The following is a 24,898-nucleotide window of genomic DNA, read 5'->3' on the forward strand; positions in this document are numbered from 1 at the left end:
GTACTCCAAACATGAAGGATAGTCAAGGGAATTACGCTGGGAAGAAAACAAAGCATGGAGGAAGCAAGAAAGAATTCCTGCTCCCACCTCAGAGTTTCATATTCCAGACAGATTCAAAAGCATTCAAGATACTGAGTCCACAAGAAATAGAAATCCTTTGATAGCAAATTAAAATGAACAACAAATTGATAAGAGATCAAACAAACGTCAAGACCCAGAAAATCGCAGCTTGAATTGCTCAGATCTGGGTATAGATGGACAGATTCGAAGGCCTTGGACCTGTGTCATGTGTCACACAGATGACTTGAAGCCTGCTCCTAACTGTAACTCTCAGAAGGGAAGTGCCCTGCAGATAGAGCAGGTTGGAAAATGTCCACCCACCCACTAAAGAAAAAGATAGGAAAAGCTCTGAGCTGGAAAAGGTATTGATAGCCTCTCAAAAAGAACTGTTTCTGTAATCATTCTTTTGCATAAGTCTGGGCTTGGAGTGCAGCTGTTCATACAAACAAGGCTTTGGGGAAGGGTCAGTGATGTCTTGTGAAAACAAACATAAATCCTATCTGTAGGATCCCTTAGGATCTACTTTTAAGATTAACCAGAAATGTACTCAGATTTTATAAAAGTGAATAGAAACTCAAGATAACAGTCCGTTGTAAGAATCAACGAAAAACCATAAGACATTTAAACCTCAGATATCAGATCTCACAGGGAAAGAATAATATGCTGGAGATGCCTACAGAAATAAGAGCTAGAACTGAATTTTGAGAAAGAGGCAAGATGTGTGTAAAAATTCTTTGATAGATTTCCAGAGGAAAGGAAATGGAAAAGGGCTAGACACCTTGTGTTGACTCTCAGATCTGCCCTGTCCACCCCTCCCACCACCCAAAGTTGATCTCTAGGGACACTCAGACCAGGAGTGCTGTGGACCCGTTCTGAGCAGGTTTGGTCAAAGTGGAGACAGACAGGGGAGCAGAGGGAGGAGAGTGGGTCTGGGTGTTCACTCTCCGGCCTCCTCCCTGGAGGGCCAGAGCTGGCTGTGCTCCTACAGTAGTTCACAGCTCCAGAGTTAACCCGCTCTGCACTCCCTTCCCCTCTCCAGCTTCCACTGACTTCCTGTCTGCTGCAACTTCATCACTTCGACTTAGGAGTCTCCACCTCTTCCCGTGGATGATCTTCCCATGGCCAGAAGGGGAAAGAACGCTCACTACAGAGAAATGGTACTCTACTGACATGACAATTTTCAGTCATAACAACAGCAGCCAGAGAACTGTGGGCAATGTCCTCCAAGTGCCGCTGAGACGTGGAATCGCATTACAGTATCGCTCAATGGCAAACACAAGCAGCCGTTTAAGGAAAGCAGAAACCAAGAGGATTCTCCAACAATAGACATTCACTACAATAAATACACATGAAAATTGTAAAATTGCATGAAAATATTAGAGTAAGAAAATTTAGTATAGCATCTGACAGCAAAACCAGAATTAGTCAACACTATTCTACATGCTACTAACAGAGTAAGAACATGCATGCTTAAAAGAAATACTATTTTAAACCATACAGTAAAAATAAGATGGCTGAGAGTAAGTCTAATACAGGATCTGTCATGCTGCAAGTTAGCAACTGATGGACCTACTGAGATATGCTTCAGAAGAGAGATGTATAAGATTATACTAGGCAGCCCAAGATGCCAACTCAAATTGACCTAATGATTAGCATTGTTCAAATCACAGAACAATACAGGGGTGTGGACAGGCATAGGCATGCTTAGTTTTTCAAATGTAGTACATGCATATGTGCATGATATTTCATATTCAAAAGTTAAAATGTAAGGAGAATTCAGTACCAAGAAAGTCTACAAAATAATTTTTAAAGAAAAGTTAAGAATCTGACATTGCCAAATGGTCAAGTAAAATTAAAAACAGAAATACCCAAAATATACTAAGTCTCTTTTTTCAATGACCGTGGCAACAATCTCTCACGGAAGCTGTAGGGATGGAGTCCAGACAGACTGCACTGAAATGGGAAGTATGGTAAGGTTGACAGTCTCTGCCTCGGTGCTTGGTTCTCTCCTGTGGAAGAGAAAGAGGTGGCCAGAGGAGAGTGGGGGGGGGGAGTTTGGGGGGGAGTTTGGTTCTTTTGAATAGATGAACATATTGAACGTTTACTGGGAAAAAGAAGGATGGGGGAGAGGAGAGGGGAAGACACAGGAGACAGGAAAGTGCCCGACAGATGTGTTCCGGCTGCTTGAGGAAGGGAACACACAGCAAATGTGCAGATTTTGTGCAGCTCGGAAGGAGACAAAAGAACATCAACAAGAAGCATGAACAAAGTAGAAGGGGTGGTGAGTTATTAAAGGAACCATTTCGAGGTTTGTTTTGGAAATGAGCAACGAGAGGTCCCAAGGGCACACAGTCCTCCCTCACACCATTTCCCTTTACCCAGCTTCGATGCTGGTAAATTGAGTAGCAAGTCCAAGACACTTGGATAGGCAGAACCTGTTGATATTCCTGGTAGGTATTTACTAGCAGACACAGGTCTCGTTGTCTGCTAATTTCATGCAGCAGACAGAATCCTGAGGTCTAGGTCAGACAGGGCTCAGCACTGGCTGCTCTGCTCTGTTTAACTCTACGAAAGCTATCTGGAAGACAACTATGGGGTGGCGAAACACTGTAAGACTGCAGCTCACAGTGCCACAGAGCAAAGGAATTGCAAATTGTCGAGTTTTGCACATTAAAACATTAATCTCCCTGCAGGGAGCAACCTCATCATTCCTTTGCAAATGTCTTCTTCAAGAATTCATTAGGGTGACTGGGACAACCTTCCTATCCATTAATTCAAAGGACATGTTCATACACACTCCCCTGCGTTTTCAGTGAATGATAGTCAGGCTGGAATCTCAAATTCTTCTGTTTCCAGAAAGCTTTTCTCGCTCTTCCCAAAATTAAGCACCTCCGTTGAAGGATCTGCAAAGGAACCTCACCAGTGAGCTCACAAACAGATCTGCAGTGGTCATGCAATGCTGACTCCCAACAGCCTTCCAGTAGAAGATGGAAGATCTTTCACAGGACAGAACTGGTCCATGCTTATCTTAATGAAGACTTGCCACCTGAGGTGCTCATTTCTTGCAAATACATTGTTCTTGCAGTGTAGCTGAATTCCCACGGTATCTGTACTATAAGTAACCATGGTACAAATAAACCTTAGCAGCACTGGTGCCATCTGGGGTAAACAAAGCCTTCTTAAAAATAAAATATATTTTGTGCTCAGCACGTATCTTCTAAGACAGCAGGAGGGAAAACAATCCAGCATATACTGTGGCCATTCTCTATTTAGCCACCAACATCTATAGACAGCTTTAACCAGTGCATTTTATAGAAACTAACATTTATTTCTACTTATGTGGATGTTCTGAGTAGAAAATTCAGCAATGAGTCAAGTTTTTAAGCGTGCCCAATGCTCATAAAATGACCGTGTAAATGAAGTCGATTGGATTCCAAAGCTCTCGTGGATGGCACAGCAGATGTTTCCTTCAACTATGATGGTTTTTTAGGCCATGAAACAAAATTTGGCCTAGAATGTTCAAAGTGCATGATTAAAGGTTTCCAACTGCTGGACAATTTTATGCTCATAATCAGCCCAGAATCTCCAGATATTAGGTATCTATTCAACAGAGTGCCTCTGGGCAGACTTACACAAGCATTTTCAAACGTTGAAGAGAAAAATCCTACAGGAGAGCATTGTTTTTAGCCAGACTCCCTCATGGACTGGAACAATAACAACGTCACTTCACAAACAGCAGACCAAGTCTTCCTAGCCTCTGCCACCCTGCTGCAAGCTTTGGGAATGGGGAAGGAGGGCACGTGTTTTCTTTCCCAACACTGGAATTTCACAGAAGAAGGCTGAACTCTGACCTCAGAACCTTGTATTCACTTCTGGAGCTGGGTGGATTGCAAGGGCAAGTGTTGTAAGGAATTCACTCAGAAGCCTCACCCTACCAGTTCCTTAGTGTGTGCCTGGAACATAATAAACTACCCCTCTCTGTGTTAATTCACCTGAAAGGTGAGGGCAGTAATGATGCTGGCTCACACAACTGTGAGGAGGAGAATCAGTGTGCAACTCAGGATGTCAAACAATCTAGCTGTTAGGACTTTTATCAAAATAGATCCTTCTGCTTTGTGTGTTCCCATGAATACACATTTTTTTCTCTGTGTGTCCCAATTTTCGATTGTTCTTTCTCACAGCTATGATGAGGTGCTGAAGAACGCTCCAAACTGCTCCTCCTCACCAGGACAGGAGGAGGGCCTGCCATCCCGTACAAATACCTTGCAAGTCTTTGCCGAAGTTCACTGTCAAGGTGTGATGTGAATTTCACTGGTCCACCTTGCACAGGCTCTGGGGCTGGGGCAACACAGGCCCTCCAGGAAAGTAGAACATACTCAAAGCCATGCGCTTAGCAGGTGCCTGATGGCACATGGTGGACCCTGCACAAGTCTATGGCCCTCTTCTCGTTTCTGCCATTCTTTCTCCCTCCAGCTCCTGTGATCCCACACACATGATGGGAATGTATGCGTGCCCACCTACAACGACTTTTCCAACACCAAATTCTCCCTGAAATAGTAAGAATTTACTACTAGGTCAAGTTTGGCTAGACCTTTAACTCCACTGCTAGGCCAGCTGTGTGATTTTTCTTGGGTAAAGTCATCCTACTGTATTGTTCATTCACTTATCAAAACAATATTGAGACAGTTATATACAGCGAGTCCTACTGGGCATTGCACCCATTGATTAACTGAAACAAAGTAAAAATACCAAAAGCAAATGAAAACTCCCAATAAAGAAATAAAAACTGTGCTCATTAATTTCAACCTTGAGCTTGATTGGATAAAGATATATCCAGGACATGAGGTGGCAAGGGCAGGGGAGAGAAGCCTCTTCCACTCCACCTCCAACCTCCACCCCTGCCCATCAATGCCTGAAGCAGGTGGGAGAGCTGGAGAGCTGGCTCTGCCTCTCATCAGCTGCAGCACTCAGGAGAGTGGCCCCTATGCCATGCCTGGACAACAGAGTTGAGATGACCTTGAAGGTGTAGGTGTGGGAGATCAGACCCTGAGGACATGAAAGCAGGAAAACTGGCCCCGCCCCTTGCTCATCGCAGCAGGGAGTGAGTTCACCAGGACAATGCCAAGAGCTCACCCTGGTGGTGGTAACAAGGGAGAGCTGGCGGGCTGACCAATCCTGCAACTAACCAGGTCCAGAACCAGGGTTATGTGTTGACCTACTCCAATATCCAATCCATCTGTGATCTGCTAGAGCATGTGAAGGGACTGGTCCAGCAGACCCAAAGCTTTAGAATTTCCACAACACAGGGTAACATCAGGATGACCAAGAGGAGTCCCAGTGAGGGCCCAGCATGGATAGTGTAGCAGATATCAGAGGCCTCCAACCAGACCAATGACTCTACAATGAACACTTGCAAGTAAAGATACATGGACAAAGACATATGAGTTACTGCGTGACTAGTATGTGACACTACAGCTCCCATGACAAATGGACTTTTCTTTCTTTCTTTTTTCTCTTACATTTTATTTTATTTTATTGGGGGTGTGGTTTGCAAGGGCAGAGGGTGGATACAAAGGGACAAGGAAATGAATGGGATGAAGATGCATGATGTGAAGGACACAAAGAATATACAGGACATAACTGAGGTACACCTTTGGGATCCTCTGTAAGGGCTTCTCCAGAGAAGATTAACTGGACATGGTGGCCTTCTCCCACAAACAAGGGTCCTGGACTGAATAAAAATAGGGAAGAGAAAACCCACAGAGTGTGAGCATCTTCTGAATTCTCTTCACTCTGCTTACTGGGAGGAGCTGGTTCCACCCTCACGACTTTTCCACCATGATGCACCGAATTCCTTTGCACCAGGATCCAGACAGTCTACCTACACCAGACAGTGTCACAGCAACAGGAGAAGTGACTAATGCAGGATCTATAGGCATGGCTGCATGATGGTAAATGAGCCAGTACTATTACTCAGATGTTCTCTACACTCCCGGCATTTACACATAATTCCACACATTTTTTTGGTGCAACCAAGGAGTCTGCTTAAGCTCCTTAACTCTTACCATTGGAATACTTTTAAAATGTGAACTTACAAAATGCACTTTGTAATAATAAAATATTTTATATCAACTTTGGGTGCCAGAACTTTATTTAAAATTCTATTGCTACAATGTAGAAAATACTGTCTAATATATCTTTTTTATTTCAATACACATTCATTCACATAGTAATAGGAAAATTTAGCCAAAAATTAAAGTAGCTCTAAGACTGACTACTTACTGAAGACACTGGTTCCTGAGCAGTGTGTATTTTATGACTGTTCTTGTATTTGCACCTCGTGGCTTCTTTGCAAGACTGGTAGTGCTAAGGAACCATGGCTTAAAATCCAATTGAATGGACTCTGAATTGTTATCTAAATTGTTTTGTGGTTTTACCCACAGATAATCCTTTGATCTTCTTCCATTTTCAAGTATAAGACTACTATTTAATTAGATAATTTTTGTTCAAAATGTGGAGGAAGGTGGGCATCAAGGCAGACATTCTTCTTGTCATTAGACAAGAAGAAGAGTTTACTGTCTACTTCCAGTGTGAGACCCAGGATGGGACTCAGATGATCAGGTTTCCGGCCAAGCCATCCCAGTATTCCCATCACTTGGTTTAAGTTTTAAGTTTGACCAGATGTAGACCATCTTCAAGCAAAAGTGCGGCCAGGAAACAGAGCAGTGACATCTATGTCACTTGCTTTGGTCGATATGAAAATACACACAAGTGTATAACTTCAGAAATTATACATCCACTTATACACATCTGTAATCCACTTCATTTCTTCTAGATTTGGAGAACCAAGTTCAAATGCCTAGAAAGGCCAGACAAGTAACAAACACAAGGGAAATGAGTCAAATATAAGACAATAGAGAATGACAGAGACAGTCGCAACTGAATAGGTATTCTATCCAAAGACAGCTGAATTCAATGTTTTACAAAATTCTGTTATCCTGATCTGACTAGACACCAAAATTCAATTTTGAAAGCATATTATGCTTTCATCATCAATTCTAGAAACACTTGGTAAATATTATACAAAATGTAGCAATTTTATTTATGATACCTATGGAGACAATTGACAGTAGCTGTAATTCAAAATGCTAATCAATGGTGAGTTAAAACAAACAGATTTTCCTGTTGTACATACTCAGCCATATACCTCTTTCATGCAGAATAATTGGCCATTGTTAGTACACTGAAAGCTGTAGGTAACAGGTGGCGGGCTGGAGGGGACAGATCAGCAGTTGAGAGCTCTTGCTATTCTTACAGAAGACCTAAGTTCATTCACCACCTGAACTCCAGCTACAGGGACCTAACGCCTTCTTCTGGACTCCCCTGGCACCTGCACACACATGTACATACATACAGATACACACATAAAATCTAAAAGAAGCATAAAGTAAAGTTGCAGTTGGGTTCTAATGCTAATTCTAAGCAAAAGAAAGTACAGATTAATAATTATATTAGTAGTTGTCAATACTAGTATTGGACTTTGATAGTATATTTTATAAGACATTGATGGATGTGATCTCTTTTGATTCTCATTAGCAAATTGGTAGGGTGGTTATGATATCTACATAACTGGTAAAATAACAAACCACTATGTCTGGGTCCCAAAGGTTCAGTGACCTCCTCTGTATCAGGACCCACCATAATAGCCCATACAGACTACCTGTGGAAACTTTACATCATCAAATAATTACTGAAATGATTGTCCCTTTTATTCAAAATCATGGGAATCTGTGGAATGTTTCTGAATGTCCCAGATATTTTTCTGCCTAGAGGAAAACTCACATGCCATGCTGGCTATTACTCATATTATAAACTTAATTTTAATGCTATGCTGGTTTTAGTTAAGTTCCAAAATACATTTTCGATGTTGTTATTGAACTACAGTCAAAATTTGGTGTCTTTATTTGTAGTTTTACCATATACCATTTCAAATCATTTTTAAATACACAGGGAATAAATAATAAATAAGTAAGTGTAAGTACATAAATAAAAACACCTAGGACAACAAGGCCAGACATTGTAACCTCTCTAGAGTGATTATTATTCACAGGATGTTCAAGGAACACTACCCTGTTCCCATAAAACTCTTTTCTCTCTCTCTCAACTACAGGAGACTGTTGGGAGAATGCAGCTACAATTCTCGCTCCACTTTTCAAATATGTTTGTGGAGATGTTACCCAACAATACCACTTCCTAGGCCCCTCCTGGTTTTAGCACTAGGGTACCTCAGAACCAATCAAACCAAGATATTGTCTATCAGAAAATGGAATGTGGAAGTATCCTAGAGGCTCATGGAGTCCTGCTGAACTAAAACTGCATTTTCAGTAAGTTTTCATTGACTTTATTATAAATAATGTTCATGTGGACCAGTGTACTGGAAGGAAAAAAAAAACACCAAACCAATATGTTACTTTTTCCTTTTTGCATGTATGTGTATAGAGTATGCATGCGTATGTAGATGAAAGTGGGGGGGGTTGTTTGATCTCCACTGTGTGTAATGAGGCAGGGTCTCTCACTTGAACCCCAAACTCACTGATTCAGCTAGTTTAGCTAGCTCACTCGCTCCTATGCACACGAGGACCCAAATAAAATGTGTGATCTGAAGTGCTACTGCAGTGTCTCTCCTTGACAGCATTCACACTGGCCTGCTTTCCACCTGCGTGTACACTCTTCCTCAGCACCTGTCACCAAGAGCTTCCATCAGGGAAACTTAAGCAAGGGAGAGAAAAGCTCCCTTGAGGCTTTGGGAGGCTTTTTATCTTTGCTGCTGCTCCATGCTTCAAGCATACAAGCAAATAGAAGCATGCAAAATGAAGCATAGAAAACAGCAAATAATCAGAAGCCAGTCAAAACTCTTCCCTTGTCTTTATCTGATGCCTGGTTCAATTACCTGGCCCATGAAATCAAGGTGGATATTTGTAGATACTGACCCCTGCAACCCACTTGTCCAGAAGCCCTTGCAATTTTAAATAGGCAGATAAACCTGATTTTTGCACAACGCCAAAGTGCACATCTTAGAATAGCAGTTCCCATAAACAATCCTGATGACGCAGAGGAGCTGCCCTTGAAATGATGTGACTACAATTGTAGGCTCAACACAGACCTGAAGACCCCTTTAAAAATACTTATCTGTTGGCAACTTCCTGAGACAAGCCCAAGAAGATATAGCCCTCCAGTCAGAGAGAAAATAAACTCAACTTTGAGAAAATGGGAAGGATTACTGTTGAGAAAACAAGGCTTACCCACTTGTGTGATTTCAATATGCAAATGGTTTCATACTCTAAGGTCAAAGCATGGGTGCAGCAGGCCGCAAGAATATATTATAGAGATTTGGCTATATAGTAAAGCTATACATAGGAAAACCAAGGAACTTTTCTAGAGTAAAGCCATTTATCAAGGAATATTTGGTGTTATTTAGCTTTTAATATATACCAGCTGTCTTCTGCTATGAAATTCTTGTGCACCCATATACTAATAGGCCATATGGCAAACAGTTAAGCTTCTCAGACCTACTGCTGATCCACTAGGTAACACCCTTACAGTGCCTAGGAGACAGGCAGGCTGAAGATGCATAGCTTTGTTTCTTGTGCAAATGAAGCTCAGATCATCCCCTGCCTTCAGGCCTAGCAGCATTGCAGAGCTGCTGACTAAAAAAATTGGGCTTTTTGCATAACCAGGTGCAGTAAAGACTGGAGCAGGAGTCCTGGTCAGAGCAGAGTCACATGGCCAGGAGAGAAGGAACAAGGCAGTTTCTATAGATGGTAGACAGAGCTGCATGGCCAGAGAGAAGAGAAGAAGGAAGAGTTTCTCAGAGCCAGGGGGTAAGGAGCTAAGAAGGAAAGATGGAGGACGAAGGGACAGAGGACGAAGATGAGGTCAAAAGCATAGGAGTTAGTTAGGTCTATGGCAGGGCAGTAGGTACAGAGAGGAGCTGAATGTGAGGACGGAGCTGAAGCTGCATAGATAGAATTTTGCCATAGAGAAATAAAGTAATGGATGAAAGAGAATGGTGTACATAGATTCTTTTCCCTCAGACATAGTGTCTTCCCCAGGACCCTGGAAGGGATTTTTTCAGGGCAGGCCCTTGGGAAAATTCCATTAGATGGGTGTTAAAATAGATGGTGAGAGAGCACTTTAGAAACATATAAACTAATTGTGTATATGAAAATATTTCTGGGCAGTTTTCATTTTAAAGAACTCCATAGTTAATGTATAGGCCCACATAATAAGTGATAGCCCCAGGCAGGACAGCCAACACCGCCACACATTTTTGACAAGCCAAAATTGATTATCTTGTAGGTAATTTTGTCAAATTTAATACAAGAAATAAAATCTTCCCTGAGCAGTATCTGTTGCAATTTTGTTGATACACAAATTTCTGTGTATTTTTAAATCTGTATCTTAACATCTCATAAGTTGTCTGGTAAAGAAATTGAAGTATCATTGATAAATATTTATACTGAATGTACAGTCTGAAGTTAAAGTAAAAGAATTTAAAACCAATAGATGTTGACCTCAAAGTTGTAGCCTAGTACCAGGAAAGGGAAGCCTTTAAGCCTGCTGTGCCTCTCTTCATAGGACCCTGTGACACTGTGAGTCAAAGGTACAAAGTGCTCTACAAACAAAATAAAATGAAAACAAACAGTTTAAACATGGCCACTCTCATTTGGCTGAAGGCTAGTAAAGCCAAGGTCAAAGGGTACATAATTTACAATTCCTTGGTCAGTTTGATGAGTGAATGATAAAAAAGGAAAAAATGTAGGTAGGATGGTTGGTGTCTTCCTTGTGTCCTTATACACTGCATGAAAAGTCGCCAAAATCAAACCTTTAGTGAGATTTAGATAAGACTGTATCTTTGAAAGTTGGCAATTTTCCTTAATTCCATTTATCCACTCAATAAAATTCAATTAAAACCCCAAAGTATATTGGATTACAAAATTATTCTAAAATTAATTTGGAAGAAAGATCAATGAGAGTGTCTTAAGAACATTGGGGGAGAGAAAAGTACTAGAAATGAGGTCTCAAGTGTACAGGACATAAAGGTATAAAAATGGCATTTAAGCCTGTGTTATATTCATAAAGCAAGTGGAAAAAAAACACTAGACTAAAATAAGTGCAGCAGAACTGAAAGCCCACTAAAAGCAAGTGTGGAAGCATCTGCAAGCGTGTGCACATGTTTGCAGTGTTTGTAAGTGTGGGAGCATCTGTATGTGTGCACATGTTAGCAGTGTTTGTAAGTGTGGGAGCATCTGCAAGCGTGGCACATGGTTGCAGTAAGTGTGGGAGCATCTGCAAGTGTGTGCACATGTTTGCAGTATTTGTAAGTGTAGGATCATCTGCAAGTGTGTGCACATGTTTGCAGTGTTTGTAAGTGTGGGAGCATCTGCAAGCGTGTGCACATGCAGACTAAGAGAATATTTTATTCCATCGATAGCATAAAGGCTAAAGAGAGAAGTGTCATATGTAAAGATTGCCATGGGAAGAAAATGCCTATTTTAAGAGGAATTTCAACTGATGGCTTATTTTGTATTATCAATGGGAAAAGTTGGACATATGAAAGAAAAAGAAAAGCATTTAGTAATTAGATATAAATTATTTTAAAGGAAAATCAACTTAAGTAAAACAGAAACTTCTTTGAGGATTAAAAAATCCAGTTTTCACACACAAAAATGTCGTGGGGAAAAACATGGATATTCAGTTTAACCACAACTGTATTTTCAACTTTTATACACAAAAAAGATACAAGTAATACAATTGGCCAAAGTTCAATATTACTAGTACATAAAGGACACTGTGGTGAAAGGGGACACAGAGTCTCAATGTACAGCCAGGCTAAACACATGAATTGACATCAAATTGTAATGTGCAAATGAAAATAAGGATTGTGCAGCATTCAGTCTTATTCAGTGAAACCATGGAGAAGAAACATAGCACTTAAAAGCCTAGATTATATTCTCTTTTGTGTGTGCATGTGTGTTTTATGTGCATGCAAGGGCACTTGTGTGGCAGGTATACTGACTTATGCATGCATATTTAGAGGCCAGAGGAATTGCGATAGTTTTTGGAATGGGGTTACTTGCTAAACCTGGAGCTTTCCATTTTGGCTAATCCAGGATTCACCTGTCTATGCCGGGCACCCCATCATGCTGGAGCTACGGGTGTGCGCGCACGCACGCACGCACGCACGCACGCGCGCGCGCGCACACACACACACACACACACACACACACACACACACACACACACACACAGTTTTTACATGACTTCTAGGCATCCAAACTCAGGTCTGCATGCTTGCTAGAAAGCATTTGACTCACTGAGTCATCTTCCTAAAGTCTAGATTTTAAACTAGAATCCATTTTGGTCATACATCCATTCTACTCCTAACCAGCAATGTGATCTTGGGTAGGTTTAGTTAAACTTCCCTCAAAGAACGTCTCCTAACCTTTAAAATGAGGGGAGGGGGGGATCTAGGAATAAATTTCCATGAGAGAATAACACGTATGATGCCCTGCCTGGTTCAATACCTAGCAGTAAATAAAAACAAAGAGTGAACAGAAAGACGGACACCCGAAAGTGAACAGAAAGACGGACACCCGCTGCAGCTATCGCACGGACTGAGTGGATAACATGGACGCCAACGATAGGCTTTATACTGGGAACGGCCTCTAGAGGGCCTCAGTCAGTCCTAGCTTTTGTTGTTTAAATTACCTTCATCCTTTGAATTAACACATTTTTGTAGCCCTAGTGCTGGTGAAAAGATGACAAGTCTTCCTGTGAAGATGTAAATAAATGCAAACCTTCTGGAAAACAATTTGGTAGTAAGTGTAAGGACTTTTTAAACATTTCACATTCTTTATTCAATATGCTAGTTCTAGGAATGCTAGTTCCTTTGTGGGGGAAAACAGAATATCAGACAATGAGAGCAAATAGAAAATATTTGTCACGTTTTGATGACAACAAAATCATCACCAATAATCTAAAATCTAAAAAGAATTTATCTGTTTACTAGATAACTTACTAGATAATTCTCTGTGTGTGTGTGTGTGTGTGTGTGTGCTCGCGTGCGTGCGTGCGTGCGTGCGTGCGTGCGTGCGTGCGTGTGTGTGTGTGTGTGTGTGTTTATATGTGTGAATGCTGGTGCACTCCATGATGCGCAGGCGACAATCTGAAGTGCCTGTGCTCACCGCCCACCATCTTGCAGGCAGGGTCATTTGGCAGCATTTCTGCTGCAATGCAGGCTGGCTGGACCCTGGGCTTCTGGGAATTCAGACTCTGCCTCTCATCTCCCATAGGAGGATCAGGACTGTAGATATTTCCACTGTGTCCAGCTTCCACGTGGGCTCTGGTCATACAAACCCACGTCCTCTCTGTTGGCCATCAAGCACTCTGACCTAACAAGCCATGCCTCAGCTCCTACATAACCTTTTCTCAGCTCACTGTGTTTGACAGCGTGGGGAAGTGGTCATCTTTGTTATTCACTGCTATGAACAGAACATAGTCTAGCAGAGAACCTTGCAGGCAACAGGTGTCAATCAGAATCTAAGCTGGCTTGAAGGAGAGAATTTTAAATTAAAAAAAATCGGAATGCATACCCACAAATACACTATAATCATTATAAAAGAATCATAGAAAATTCTAGAAAGAAAAGTAAAATGCTAACAGTGTTGATTTACATGACTTTTTGTCTGCCTCTTCAGACTTCACTTGTCCATTATTTGTGTCAATGGAGGCTTACTATATTTATAGTCATGAAAATAATGAATGGTGAAAAACTTAAGAGAATCAAATAGAATCCAATGGCTCCATTACTTCCTGATCCACTATGTTGAGTATTCTCCATTTTCACTGTCGCATAAGACAGGAAAGGAGACATGAGCAACAAGAATAAATGGGGAAATAATCTTTAAACACATCCCAGGAAGGAAATCGTTATGGTTTGAATCTGAATCATCCAGGAGCTTTTGCTTATGTTACCAGCTGGTAATTCCTTGTGTGAGTCCACAGAGGCACAGGAAGGTGAGACTTGGCTGCTGGAAGTAGGCTGTTACAGAACATGAGCTGATAGTGGCACCTGGCCCATGGCTCCTGTCACAGTCTGGGTCCCTCTCTGTGTAAGGAAACTCACATGGATCCTGCAACCATGAACATCACCATGTCTTCTGCTCCATGATGGACTGAGATGCTTCCAAAGCCTGAGCCAAAGGAATCTCCCTTCTATACCATGTTTCTGTCATGCAGAGTGGTCACAAATATAACTAATATAGAAAGCACCACATGAAAAATTAATTAAGTAAAAATACATGTCTATTAAGAAAATTATGCTAGTTTTTATTCCTTATATAATTTATACACATATTAATAAAATATGGTACTAAACTCCCCTAGAAAGAGATGATTAGTTTTTTCTAAAGGGAATTATACTTGATGCTGAACACATAATGACCAGGAGACTGTATACTATCAACTTTCTGAAATCTTTCACAATTCTTTTCATTTGAAACTTCAGCGCTACAAAATGTAAAGGCTGTATTTCAGTAGATCCTTGCCTTTCTCAAAGGAGAAGTCCAAACAACATCTCAAATTCTCAGATAGTCAAACATTCTTGCCTCAGATAATGAGTTCTAATTCAAGTAAATTTGTAAGATGCCATGATTTCTGGTTTTCTAAGGAAAGCATGATATTTTATTCTAGGAATTGTCTTAAAATGTCCTTCTATGATACCTATCACCTTGACCCTGCACTCATTCTATTATTAATCAGTTGTGTGATCTTGGGTAAGTTAGTTAAATTTGTAAAGAACTGTTTTACAGCTATGCATCCTTGAATATAATTTCTATGATTTGCTCACAAACTCCAAAGAGATAGAAAGTGCATGGGACTACAGATGAAATAAAAAAGGTCCTGAGTGGACTACTATAGCATCTGCTATGGGGTACACAAGAATCCACTGGTCCTGAGTGGACAACCGGAGCATCTGGCTATGAAGTAGACAAGAACCCACTGGACTAGGCTTATGAATTTTTACGTAATAAAAATATTTTAACTAATGCATCTCTTAGTTGCGAGCTTTGGTTGGTGACTGTTTTCCCTCAGTCTCCATCCCTAAGACAGCCACGTGCAGTGAACGTGATTGAAAGGCCACATCATCCAGAAAGGGAGAGAATACAGTTGCTCCATCCTGCTGCACTTATGAATGAACTGATTAAATCTGCTGTGACTCATAATTTAATCATTCACCTAAAGACAGGCAAGTCTACAACCAGGTTAACCAAGAAGAAATTGTCTCAGCAACTTTCATCTGCATAATCCCCAATACATTGTAAGTGCCTCACGGCTGGTCCAGTTTGCTCTCTGTTGCTATCATATAACAGAGAGCACTCAGGGATAATGTAAGCATCCGCACTGTAGTTTCCTTCCTTCCTTCCTTCCTTCCTTCCTTCCTTTCTTCTTTCCTTCCTTCCTTCCTTTCTTCTTTCCTTCCTTCCTCTTCTTCTTTCCTTCCTTCCTATGTTGTTTTGTTGGTAGTGTTCTTGTTTATTTTGTCTTGTTTTTTAAGCAAGGGCCTTGCTATGTGTTCCAGGATGAACCTTAACTCATTATCTTCTCATCTCTGTTTCCTTAGTGATGGAATTAGAGACATACACCACTACGCACAAGTCACTTGGTTTTGGATTTTTGTTTATTTGTTTGTTTGTTGAACTGATGAGGCAGAGCTGGGAGGGAGGCTCAGAGGAACAGAAGAGGAACAGAATAGTCAGTGATCCTTAGGGAAAAATTAAGGGTGTACTGTGAAAGGATTGGGATTCAAATGTGGGTGTTTGATGGGCGAGACAATGTCCATTTCTGAATAACCATATTCTTTTATTTTTATCGTGTTCTTTTAGTTTTTTCTTTCCTGCTTGCTTACCCAGTAATAAGCAAAGTTCTGGCACATTCAATTCAATTAATCCCAAAGAGTTCTTCAGATATGTACATGCCTCACAAAAGCAGATTATGCTAAATATTTCAAATAACAGATCTCCAAAATACAATTCTAATGTTTGTGTGCTTGTAGACTCTAACTGAATTAACTCACTCATGATATAAGTAAATAATTTCAAAGAAAAACTTTAAAAATAAGTGCAATGAAAATGACCTGTAACAGCTAAACGCTGCACACTGCCACCTGGTGTTAAGTATCTGTAATGTCAGCCGCCCGTGGAAGCTACCAAAAGGGGCAAATGCTGTATTTTAAAGCAATTCTACCTGAAGACAATTTGGAAACATATTTAACCTCAAGATTTCAACAGAAAAAGAAAAAGCAGGGGGCCATTGGGAATAGATGAAATCATACATGCCATTAAAAGTAACCTTTCTCATTAAGACATATCCAAGTAGGTTAGTAAATATAAAAATCTGTAGATTTTGTTAACGAAGACAAGAAACAGTTTGTTTTAAGGTGGTATTTGTGTATGTGATGCTTGGAATTGAATCCAGGGCTTTTCACATGCTAGGCAAGTTCCTCTACCACTGAGGTACGTCACCAGGTAAGGTGGGATTCTGTTTATTATTTTCTTTTGTTTGTTTTGAGACAGGAGTCTCTGTTATCCCACAGGGGCCTTAGACCCTTGCATATAGCTGAGAGTGACCTTGAACTCTCCTAGTTCTTCCTGTCTCCAGCTCCCCAGTGCTGGGGTTACAGGGGTACAATACCACATGAAACTCACATTTTTACACGGAGCTTCCCCTAGCAAAATATTTTATTGTGGGGGCTGGAGAGAGGTTCTCTGGTTAAGAGCGGTCAAGAGGATTGGAGTTCAGATCTCAGCACTCACATGACAAGCTGACTATCCTATTCATGCCTGTAGCCTCAACTCCAAAGACATCAGGGGCTGACTTCACCCAGCCCAGAAAACGGCAACGTTAGGTTCAAGAGACACTCTCCCCCAAAGGAATAGTTAGTGTTAGAGGATAACAGACACCCACTTCTGACCTCCATGTGCAAAAGTGAGTACACCAACACACACACACACACACACACACACACACACACACACACCTAAATAAATGTTACAAAAATATTTTTAAATAGTAAAATGTTGTAAAATGTTTTTTAAAAACTTTATCTGTAAGTGGGACACACCTAGTGAGTGTGTCATATGAAAGTGTTCAGAATGACACCAGGTGATGGTAAATAATTATTAATGGCATTTGAATGTTTCCTTGGAGACTGCTGCTGTTTCGCTCAAGGGCACAGATTATAACCTCAGGTTAAGATGCCACTGACTCCGTTTTACCTCATTTCCCTCAAGTTGAGTGACTTTTTATATACCATTAAGGTAGCCCCTGGAGCTCACATCTGAGCTTTTGTCCAGTCAAGCAAAGCCCGACACCAACTCAACAAGAGCTGTGTAGGAATACCAAGAACAAGTCTGCTGTGGATGGCTTTGACACCCAGCGAGGACATGTACTGAGAGTTATATTTGAGAATGGCAGTCTTCCTGCTCAGCCTCCCAAATTCTAGGACTGCAGGCCTGTACTACCATACCCACCCAAGACCACCAACTGTCATTTTAAGAGCTTCTAGTTGGTTAGTTCAGTCTGTGGTGCTGGGGCCTCCCTGGGGTCTTCCACAAACTAGGCAAGTGCTCTACTTCTGACCTGATTGTCAACTCGAAACGCTCTCAGATAGTCGGATGGGTGTTTGGTTGTCATTGTTGGTGTTGTTTGGGTGCTCGTTTTTTGTTTTTCATCCATGTGCTAGATTGTTTTATTTCAGCAAAACACAAGCTAGAGTTGTCTGAAAGATGGGAGCCTCAGCTGAGAAAATGTCCCTATAAGATCCGGCTGTAGGGCATTTTCTTAATTAGTGATTGATGAGGAGGGCCCAGCCCATAGTGGGTGAGGCCATCCCTGGCTGGTGGTCCTGATTCTATAAGAAATCAGGCTGAGCAAGCCGTGGGAAGCAAGCCAGTGGGCAGCTCTCCTCCAAGCCTCTGCACAAGTCCTGCCTCCAGGTTCCTGCCCTGTTTGGGTTCCTGTCCTGACTTCCTTTGATGAGCAACAGTGATATAGAAGTGTAAACCACACTTTCTGGTCTTCCTGTTTCATCACAGCAATAGAAACCCAAACTAAGACAATTCATTTGTCACAGTGCCAGGACTGAAGCCAGAGCCTTTCACGGTTGAGGCGACCATCCTAACCCTGAGATGCATCTCCGATTCTTACTTCCAGCTCTTAGCTACAATTTCCATAGTGAACAATTCTGAAAGCTCTCTAAACCACTGCCACTTAACTTTTAAAAACTCGCTCTCTTTTGACAAATAAAAATGTCATTTTCTCTTTACAATATTTGAAATTAATGCATACATTATATAAACAGCTTATGGAAGCTTTTTAATATTATTTTCTTTTGTATCTTGCAAGATGTTTTTCATTGCTACTGTCATTTCAGTGATTCAATGTCAACATGACTATTAATACAGCCTGTGGGTCCCTTTCCTGACACTGGAAACATCAGAGGAAACCATTGAACAATTTGCTGGGAAGCTTGTTGCATTACTTTGCTGAAAATAGAAAGATGGATGCATGGATAGATGGATGGATGGATAATTGATAGGTGAGTAGAAGGATGATTGGTTAGTAGTCAGATGATAGGTATATGGATAAATAATAGATAGATGATAGGCAAAACTCCTGCTTAAAACGAGTGTTATTTCCATCCCCATGAAATTACTAATTCAAATAATTCCCAAAGGAAATCCCATGAAAACTGTATGATTTGGGAAACTTCCAATGTCCTTTACTCACTCACATCTGTGGAGGGTACCCATCAGGGCATATAGCAGAAACAGAAATTACTCCAAATACAACTCAAGAAAGCTAGCTTGGAAAACATTTGAGAGTGCTACATTGTGCTGAGATGACATCCATCGTGACACCGACAGATCAGCAAAATTACAGAGACAGCTGGAGCGATGTAAGTTCAGGACTGTAACCACCAGAGTCTACAGGCCTTCCTTATGCGTACTGTCTAAAATGAGGTGCTCCCAGAGTCGAAGATAGGGGGCAACACAGTGCCTTGGATAAAAGACAGGAAGTCCTTCAACAGTCACAGACTGCTTAGTCTGTATTTGAGTCAGAATCCAGAAAGCACCATAGCATGTATATGTATGTATGTGTGCCAGTTTTATGTGTATTGTGTGTGTAGGTGCCTGGGGAAAGCCATACGAGGGTGTTGGATCCCCTGGAACAGGAGTTATAAGTCCTTGTGATGACCAGTGAAGTTGCTGGGAACCAAACCCAGGTCCTCTGCAAAATGCTGAGCCATCTCTCCAGCCTCACCATGAGCATTTTCAAAACTCTTTTATTGATGACTATGGCACTGAAATGAATGAAGAGAATGAACTGAGCTATCTTGACTCCAGTGCAGTGTGCCCAAGACTCTGGAAGCTTCCTTACAGGTTCTCTACTACATAAAATACCTTTTCTAGGTATATACAACATCTCAAGTTTTGAAGCACGAAGACTGCAGAAATTCCACATGCAAAAATTCAACTATAGCATTATCATTGGATTTATCTATAAATAATTGTTTATGCAGAAACTATTTATTGAACAGCACTATTCTTAAGCCTGAGTATTGAAGTACATATGAAATTAGTGTCTTCTAAGGGGCTCCCTGGTAGAGAGTTCTAAAACAACATACAAAAAAGAAAAACACCAACAATGTAGCTTTTGGAGCAAGTTCCTTGGGCCTTTAGAGAGAGAGGTCAGGCATTTTAAAAGAATAAGATACAGAATACAGAAAATATATTTTTGAACATGAAGTCATTATTCAAATTAAAAGTGCTCTATGAATGACAGACTATTCCATGAAGATTATAAAACATATGACACTTAGTTACCTAATTATTAGCACCACGGAGTGAAAAATGCAAACACGGCAGGTATTCAGTAAGCATTTTCCTCACTAACTACACTTTCCTCCTGCTTGGACTTTTGCATTTTCAGATGCTGGATGCTTACCTGGAAATTGACGTCTACTTGGTTGCTAAGCGATAAGATGGGTTGGCAGTTGTTTGTCTTTCATGGAGTTGCCTTCTAGGACTTTGTCTGAAGATAGCTGAAGTTAACCACTACCCATGTGGAGCCAGCCCTGACTTGTACCAGGAGCCAGTGCAGTATTTCAGAGGAGAAGTCAGGAACATTGAATTTGCACAATTTGGAACAAATGACTGGCTTCCCCAGAGCTTAATTTCACTTTCCATTTTAGAAAACTAAAATGTAATTGCATTGTCTTCTAACCAAAGTTGACCGATGGGTCGCCAGTATTAGAGTCAGGTAGCATTTTGACAAGAGAATCTTATAAGCTATAAGGTCATTCAATCAATCTGCATCCTCAAAGTGGAACTGAGGCCAATATTCTAAGAGTATTTTCTTCCCAGAATGTCAATGAGTCTTAAATGTTTTGAGGGTCAAGACTCAGTTTGGTCTATCGAGGGGCTCTCATTTTGTCAGAGTCAAACACAAATCCCTGTTCTGAACACCCTATTGGCCATTAGTTTATCACAAATAAATACTGTTTACCTCATCAGTGAGAATGCCATTCTACAATCCAGAATGTTAGAATTCAATCAGAAAATGTTTTCCAATGGCACAGAGCCTCTAGCCTCTCTTGACATTCATGTTTCATAACCTTTCAAGGACAATCTTGTAAGTCACAGTTGAGAGAAACTCACAGAAAAAGCATTCTTTTTTTCTATTATTTTCCTTTAATTAAGTTAGATGTTTTTCAAACATTATATTCTGATTAGTTTCCCTTCCCCAACTCCTTCAAGATTCTCCCCACCTCCCTCCCCTCCCATCTAAATCCACCCCCTTCCTGACTCTCATCAAAAAATGGTCATCTAACAGATAATAATAAAATAAAATAGAATAAAACAAAAACAAAGACAAAGAAGAAAGAAAGAGGGAGAGAAAGAGAGGAGGAAAGAAGAGAAGAAAGAGGAAGAAAGAAAGCCAAAGAAAAGGCACAAGAAACACATGTAGATGCAGAGACATTCATTCACACACACAGGAATCCCATAAAAAGCATTCTTTTGCAGAACTATTTCAACTTACTGAAACTCCAACAGGTTCGAGTTTAAGACCCATATGCTGATCACAGAGGCATTGATCAATTACTGTGAATTCATGCCAGTGCTTCCCTGGAGTATATCCCAAAGAACACGAGCTAATGTATTTCCCCCCACACTGAGTGAGCTGGCAGTGCCCGCTTACCCAAGCCTTTCCTAATGCTACTTCTAACCCTCATCAGCCAGCCACTCTGTTGATGACTCTCTGAACCAAGTCAGATTGATACCATTATGATTCCAGAACTCATTAAGAAAATTCTTGTGCAAGCAAGGTCCTCTAAATGTAGACGTACACCTCTAAAAGGGGCCACCTAGTGCCCATCATCGGAGAGATGAATTCACCCTTGTCCTCTGCACTTTCATGTATTTTCGAGCCACACCTTTATAAACAAGTCATTTCATACTAAAGGGGAAAGTAAGCAATATGTAACACCCAAGGAAAGACCTCAAATGGCACTTAAGAAAGAGGGGAGAAGCCGGATTCGGGAGAAAGAAAAAGATTAGGATAAACAAAGAAGCCTTTCTACATCATAAAACAAAGGTGACAGGATGTCCCTCAGGGGTTCTCTGCTAACTTGGGGCTGCATACTCACCCTTAAGAAGCCTTGGTCCCCTAACAGCAACTGCCTCTCTCTCTGGATTTTCCGGTAAGTTTTGTGCGGCTGCAACTATCTCATCAATATGCACATCCTCACCTATAAAGCTTCTGTCCCCAAACAGAAACCACTGAACGTCCTCAGGGACAGAAACCGCTGCCCCAGAGGGAAGCAAAATCAAAGGCGCGAAGAGGTGTAAACACGGGTGCCTAAAGCTCTAGCATTCCCTAGAACTGGCTGCAAACCTCAAGGTCCACACAAGAAGCAAGCTCCTGGGCTTACTCCTGCTCCTGGCCCTGCCCGAGGGGCCAGATGAGCTCAAGAAGGCTGCAGTGCAGATCTCAGACTCCAAAAGATCCTCTCACCGACCCCTCCACCCCCTCTTACCCCCGAGGCCCTGATTTTTTAACTCCTCAATCCCCTTTGGGGTAGGTAGTACACAAAGGTAGCCAAGGGGATACAGGCCTGGCTGGTTTTTTTTTGCCAGGAGTTGCTGAAGGTGGGGTTGGAGGTGGCCGTGGAGAGGGGGCTCTTTAGTCAACTGCGACCCCAGTATCCCTTCCACGTCTTAAGGACCAGGACCACTTCCTCTGAGGCAGGCGGCAGCCAGAGGTTGGGACTGGGGGTGAGAAGGCGCTCCCAAGCACTGCAGCATCTTTTCAGGACCTCTCAGGTGGGCACAGCCTGGGTAGGTCAGCTGGGCCAAAGCTCAGTGTGCCCGGTGTGTGTGTGTGTGTGTGTGTGTGTGTGTGTGTGTGTGTGTGTGTGTGTACACGCGTGCGTGCCGGGCCGGGGGAGCTCCACCAGACAGTAATCAGGGTCACAGGGGTACCTCCAGCAGCCATCCCCTGGGCAGCAAGGCTGAAGGAAGGATTGCAGCGGCAAGCTGGGAAACTTGATAAGAAACACACAAGCTGCCTCTCAGGCAGGACGTGTCCCCCAACCCCGAGCTCTCAGATGCGCCCCACAGCCTCCGGATTCACCCATCCTCACCCGCCGTACCCGCAAAATTCCCTCCCCCGGAGCCCCAGGATCCCAGGCAGGATGTTACCTCTCACAGAGGCTGAGTAGGGGGCGATAGCAGCGGCAGACACTTTCGGGCTGACTTTCCTGCGTTCTCCTGTGAGAGCGTGTGCGCCCAAGCAGAAGCTGTAACCTGCTATTTATAGCGGCGAGCTCAGCACCCGGGGCTGGGAACCCGGAGGATGCTAGCGCGCAGGGCGCGGGCCGTGGCTCCCGGCTCGCTGCTCCCCGCTCCGGGCTGGCAGCTCACGCTCCGCCCGCCGCCCCGCCGCACGCGCCCGGGAGAAGTTGCTCCTCGCCCGCGGCTCACACGCCCCCTGGCACTGTCGCCATGTCCCCACCCCCAACGCCCTGCCTCTCTTCCTCGTCGTCGTAGGCTCACTCCCTCGGAGCGGTCTCCTCCCAATGTCACCAACCAGCCACCTAAGAGGAACAGCGGCGGACTCGCAACTGGCGCAGCTCGCCTCCCCGCCACAGATGGAGTTGGTGGCCCGACCGCACAGCTCGGAAATGACCACAACACGCTGCTTCTGTTTACTGACACCCGCCCTCAGACTCTCTGTGTTGTCTCTAGGGACAGCTACCCCATCCTGGGGTGTGGGATCACAGGAGGGAAGGGGAGGGGTGGCCGGAGGCAGCCACAGTGCGGCCAGGGCAATTGAAGTGGCTACGGAGGAGAAAAATAATAATGTAAAAGGACAAGAGAAGATGCCATAGACCAGTCCCCACTGATTGTCCCCGGAGGAGGATTGGGCGTGGGAGTCTTGTGAAGCGGTGTCCCACGTTCTGGTGACTTGTGTATGTCACGGTCCTGAGAACTCTTTCTCCCTTGACCCAGGCTGAGCAGACCTAGGCACAGGGGCAGCCCACAGCCAGTCCCTGCCTGGCAGAGAGTGGCAAGTGCTCCCAACCACGGGGCTCATGCCTTTGACAGCCTGGTTGCATGGAGACAAATCCGCCCTCGGTGTGTTTGGGGTGTCAGGAAATTGAGTGTGTAATCACGCAGTCTGGAAAGAGACTAAAACTCCCCCACTTCCTCACCAACAAGCCCACGGGGTGATGGGTAGCCTTGATAGTCCGGGCTATGGGGGTGGGGTAAATGGCTCTCCCCATCTGCGCCTTACAGGTGCCACCTGGCGGTTTTCTTGGAGAGATTTTGACCACTCTGCTCAGAATTAATCCTGCCCAGAGCTTACCCAAAAAGGCATGCTAGGCCTTTTTCTTACTTGCAACCCTTTAAACTGGCATTTTAAATAAAGTACAAATGCTTGTACACAAGTGTGACATTTGTCAGACAAAGAGCCTGGAATCTTAAAGTCAGTGAAATCAATTTGGGTTAAGGCAGTGCTTAACAGTATTACAAAACGGGAAGCTGTGTCTGCCCCCAGCTGTCACCCCTGCTGTCACTGCCTGAATCTAGACATCCATTTACTTCCCAAGTATTTGCTGCTAGATACTCTTAGTTGATGAGGGCAAGGACTTAGATGGCTTCGGTCCTTTGGGGTAGGGGTGGGGGATAGGGGTGGGGGCAAGGGGGAGGAGAAGTGATGGGGGGTGGAGGGAGTAAGGGGAAGAGGAAGTGAGGGGGAAGAGGTAGTTTCTTTGGTTGGTGGGTGGGTGGGTGGGTTGGTGGGTTAGTGGGTTTGGTTAGTTGGTTGGTTGGTATGTTGGTTGGTTTGGTTGGTTGGTTTGGTTGGTTGGTTGGTTGGTTTGGTTAGTTTTTTGGTTGGTTGGTTGGTTTGGTTGATTGGTTGGTTGGTTTGGTTGATTGGTTGGTTGGTTAGTTGGTTTGGTTGGTTGGTTGGTTGGTTTGGTTGGTTCATTGGTTTGGTTCATTGGTTTGGTTGATTGGTTAGTGGGTTGGTTGGTGGGTTGGCTTGTTGGTTTGTTGGTTGGTTCAGGTTGGCCAGTTGCTTAGTTAGGGCTGGTTAACTGGGTTGGTTAGTTTAGCTTCATTTGGTTGGTTGCTTGATTTGTTTAGTTTGGTTTTCAGATATTTTGTTTGCCTTCTATACTCCCAGAGCTTGGAGCAGTATTCAA

At 42.8% G+C, this 24,898-nt stretch overlaps 1 protein-coding gene across 3 annotated transcripts in view; it reads right to left on the reverse strand.

Moving 5' to 3' along the window:
- Positions 1–23,352, reverse strand: part of Inpp4b (inositol polyphosphate-4-phosphatase type II B) — a 726,443-nt gene extending 703,091 nt beyond the window's left edge. For all 3 annotated transcript variants that reach the window (XM_037206141.1, XM_037206136.1, XM_037206137.1), the window contains exon 1: positions 22,887–23,352. The gene's annotated coding sequence lies outside the window, so the exon portion shown is untranslated. The remainder of the gene's footprint in view (positions 1–22,886) is intronic.
- Between the last annotated feature and the right edge of the window lie 1,546 nt (positions 23,353–24,898).

Source organism: Peromyscus leucopus, chromosome 5 (assembly GCF_004664715.2).
Source record: "Peromyscus leucopus breed LL Stock chromosome 5, UCI_PerLeu_2.1, whole genome shotgun sequence".
Classification (NCBI taxonomy): domain Eukaryota; kingdom Metazoa; phylum Chordata; class Mammalia; order Rodentia; family Cricetidae; genus Peromyscus; species Peromyscus leucopus.